General features: G+C 45.5%; 1 pseudogene across 1 annotated transcript; it reads right to left on the reverse strand.

The window, feature by feature from the left end:
- Window positions 1–2,453: 2,453 nt before the first annotated feature.
- LOC100600280 lies at window positions 2,454–3,700 on the reverse strand (annotated as a pseudogene). Its single transcript, XR_004026184.1, has one exon. The product of XR_004026184.1 is annotated as a surfeit locus protein 6 pseudogene (transcript).
- Window positions 3,701–4,338: the final 638 nt, after the last annotated feature.

Raw genomic sequence — 4,338 nt, forward strand, 5'->3', positions numbered from 1 at the left:
AATATTTTCTCCCACTCTGTCTCTTGTCTGTTTGCTCTGCTGATTCTTTCTTTTGCTGTGAAGAAGTTTTTAGTTTAATCAGGTCCTATTTATTTATTTTTGCTTTTATTGCATTTGTTTTTAGGTTTTTGGTAATGAATTTTTTGCCTAAGCCAATCTCTAGAAGAGTTTTTCTGATGCTATCTATCTTCTAGAATTTTTATGGGTTCAGATCTTAAAGTCCTTGATTCATCTTGAGTTGATTTTAGTATAAGGTGAGATGAAGACACAGTTTTATTCTTCTATATGTGGCTTGCCAATTATTTGTTGACAAGGGTGTTCTTTCCCCATTTTATGTTTTTGTATGCTTTGTCAAAGATCAGTTGGTTGTAAATATTTGGCTTTATTTCTGGGTTCTCCATTCTATTACATTGGCCTATGTGCCTATTTTTATACCAGTACCATGCTGTTTTGGTAACTATAGCCTTGTAGTATGGTTTGAAGTTGGGTAATGTAATGGCTTCAGAATTTTTCTCTTCACTTAGTACTTCTTTGGCTACGCAGGCTCTTTTTCTGTTCCATATGAATTTTTGGATTGCTTTTTCTAGTTCATGAAGAATGATGATGGTATTTTGATGGGGATTGCTTTGAAGCTGTAGATTGCTTTTGGCAGTATGATCATTTTCACAATATTGATTCTACCAATCCATGAGCATTGGATGTGTTTCCTTTTTTGTGTGTCATCTATGATTTCTTTCAGCAGTGTTTGTAGTTTTCCTTTTAGAGCTCTTTCACCTCCTCGGTTAAGTATAAGTTTTTTTTGTTTGTAAAAGGGATTGAGTTGTTGATTTGTTTCTCAGCTTGGTTGCTGTTGGTGTATAGCAGTGCTACTGATTTATATACATTGATTTTGTGTCCTGAAACTTTACTGAATTCATTCATCAGATCTAAGAGCTTTTTGAATGCGTCTTTAGGGTTTTCTAGGCATATGATCATATCGTTGGGGAATAGCAACATTTTGACTTCCTCTTTTCCAATTTGGATGCCCTTTATTTCTTTTCTTGTCTGATTTCTCTGGCTAAGACTTCCAGTACTATTCTAAATAGAACTGGCGAAAGTAATCATCCTTGTCTTGTTCTCAGGGAGGAATGCTTTCAACTTTTTTTCATTTAGCACAATGTTGGCTGTAGGTTTGTCATAGATGGCTTTTATTATCTTGAGGTATATCCCTTCTATGCCAATTTTGCTGAGAGTTTTTTTTTTAATCATAAAGTGATGCTGGATTTTGTCAAAGGCTTTTTCTGCATCTATAGAGATGATCATATGATTTTTGTTTTTAATTCTGTTTATGTGATGTATCACATTTATTGACTTGCATATGTTAAACCATCCCTGCATCCCTGGTATGAAACCCACTTGATCATGATATATTCTTTTTTGATATGCTTTTAGATTCAGTTAGCTAGTATTTTGTTGAGGATTTTTGCATCTATGTTCATCAAGGATATTGGTCTGTAATTTTTTTTTATTATGTTCTTTCCTGGTTTTGGTATTAGAGTGATACTGGCTTCATAGAATGATTTAGGAAGTCATATCTCTTTCTCTATCTTTTGGAATACTTTTGGTAGGATTGGTACCAATTCTTTAAATGTCTTATAAAACTCAGCTGTGCATCTATCTGGTCTTGGATTTTTTTTGTTGTTGTTGGCAATATTTTTTTTTCTCTCGTAACTGGAGAGTTTCATCAAAAGAATTTTATTTACAGCTTTGTCATCCATATGCCACTAAAATTCACCTGAGTTTTTTCTACCTGCACTCATTTTGATTGCCTGGAGCTCTGGATTTAATTCTTCCATCCCGCTTTGTATCTTCCATTGGCTTCACTCTCTCTCCAGCTTTTATTCTTTCTCTTTACCTAGGTCCAATGCACTTGACCCAACGCACATGCGTGGACTCGAGAAGGTCTGCTTCCTCCCTCCGAATTCTGAGCAGTAAAATGCTGCCCTGGGACACTGGGGAATAGAAAGGAATGAGACCCCAACAGGCAGAAGCCAAGAGAGCGGGGAGGAGCCATGGCGTTCTACCCCAGGAGGCACCATGCCTGGACGTGCTCCCACCACTCCCAAGTGCCAGGTGCCCATATGCCACACCTCAGGGTTGTCCTCTGTTCCAGTCAGCTGCGGACTAACGTGGCCCGGCAGCAGAGGCCACTGTCTTCTGTCCTGTGGCTCCTGTGAACACAGGCAGTGGGGAACGGGCAGTGACTGCCCACCCCCCCACCGTTCCTCCTCTCTGACCCTGCAAACCTCGGGGAAGCTTTCAGGCCCGGGAAAGAAGACCAGGCCCCAGTCTGGCTCACCCTTTCCCTGGGTCTGAAGGTCTCGGATTCTGCGTTCAAGGATGACGCTGAAACTCTCTTTCTCACATGTGATCTGTGTCCTCACAACTCACCAGAGCACCACTGTCTCCCCCTCACATGGAGGGGCCGAGGTCTGTGGAGATCCTGGGACAGCGCCAGCGTCAAGGACTCAGAGGGTGCCCTGGAGTTTCCTAGGACGAAGACGGCAGCCCCAGGTGGGAAAGACTCAGACCAGGCCTGAGCGCTCCAGGTCCTGCGGCAGGATACGACCCTTCTTGCGGGCTCTGAGCAGGCGGCGCTCGGCGCCGGCCGCCTTCTTCCTGCGCAGGTTCTGCCGCCGCCGGTCCTGGCGCTGCTGCATCTTCTCCACCACGCCGGCCGTGCGCTTCCCCCACCGGCGCTGCCGCTGCGCCCTGCGCTTCTCCTTGCGCTTCAGGGCCTCCTCAGCAGGCGTTCGTCGTCGCGGATCTTCACACCCTCCGCCTTGTAGAGGCGGTTGGTCCATTTCATCTTCGCCTCCAACTCCTGCGCCTTCCCCACATCCTGGCCGCGCAGCTCGTCCAGCCGGCTCTGCTGTGCCTGCAGGCGCTCCAGCAGCTGCCGGTAGTTCCTCCCGGTCAGCAGCGTGAGGTTCCCCTTCACCCTCTGCCTCTTCTCTTTTTCTGCGCTGTGCCTTGCTGGCCGGCTCGTCTTCGCTCACGTCCACCTTATTGAAGATCAGCCCGGGCGGCTCCCGCGGCTCCGTGCAGGCCCCCTCTGGGGTTGGCTCCACCGCCTCCTGGGCCTCGGCGGCCTCCTCAGCCTTCCTGGCCTTCTCTTTCGCCCGCAGCCCCTTTCGCTTCCTCTTCTTCCGGTGCCGTTCCTGCTTTCTCCGCCGCCTTTTCTCCAGGGCGGCAGGGGACAGCTCCTTAGCACTGCCCTGGCCCCGGGCCTCCTGGATCTTCTCATGCAGTCGCTGTCGCAGAACATCCAGAGCAAAGACAGACTCAGGCTCAGTAGCTAGGCCATCTGCAGGGTTCCCTGCTGAGCTGGAAGCCCAAGCTGCTTCCTCTTTGGCTGCCTCAGGCCTCCTGGCCCCAGAAACTGCTGGAGATTTCTCCCCCAAGGACTTGGCCTTGTGCTCAGCAGCCTTCTCTTCCTGCTTCCGGAATTTATTTTGTGTTTTCTTCCTTTTCTTTTTTGAGGGCCCTGCAGTTTCTGAGCCTTGAGTTTTGCCAGCCCACGTGCGTGCCTGCTGCTCCGGGCCCGAATGGGAGCAGATCTTCTTGGCCAGGCTCTGCAGGTAGGCGTCCTTGGCGAGTAGAGAGGCCATGGCGGAGACCCGGGCCGTTCACGACTCACACCTTCCCCGCTGCGCGTGCGACTCTCCGGCAATATTTTTATTACTGCTTCAATCTTGCTATTTGTTATTGGTCTATTCAGAGTTTCTATTTCTTCCTGATTTAATCCAGGAGGGTTTTATATTTCCAGGAATTTACCCATCTCATCTAGATTATCTAGTTTGTGCATTTAAAGGTGTTCATAGTAGCTTTAAATAATCTTTTGTAATTCTGTGGTATCAGTTATAATAACTGATAATATCAACAACAAAATAAGGCAAACATGTATCATAGAACATTATAAAATCATATAAGATTAATGGTTATGAAAGCTGCTATAGAAAAGATAGCATGTAATCTAGACCTTGAAGATTTGATAGAATTTGGGTAGGTATCAATTTAGAAGAGAGAAACAATTGCAGACAAAAATGATTGCAAGACATCAGTACATCCATATAATATGGCCATCCCAACTAATACCTTTATTCATTGTAGATATTGATAACAGAGTCCTCTAAACTTCAAATAGTTCTTATAATCCTTCCATATAAAACCAATATCAATTAATTACGGTTGGCATAAAAGGTGAAGTCAACTTGCCACTGTTGAGATAATGTGGGTGAGATATTGTGATATAGTGAAAAATATATATTTGGACTCTGTTCCTGGTTCCTCACACAG

Source organism: Nomascus leucogenys, chromosome 16 (assembly GCF_006542625.1).
Source record: "Nomascus leucogenys isolate Asia chromosome 16, Asia_NLE_v1, whole genome shotgun sequence".
In the NCBI taxonomy this organism is placed as follows: Eukaryota; Metazoa; Chordata; class Mammalia; order Primates; family Hylobatidae; genus Nomascus; species Nomascus leucogenys.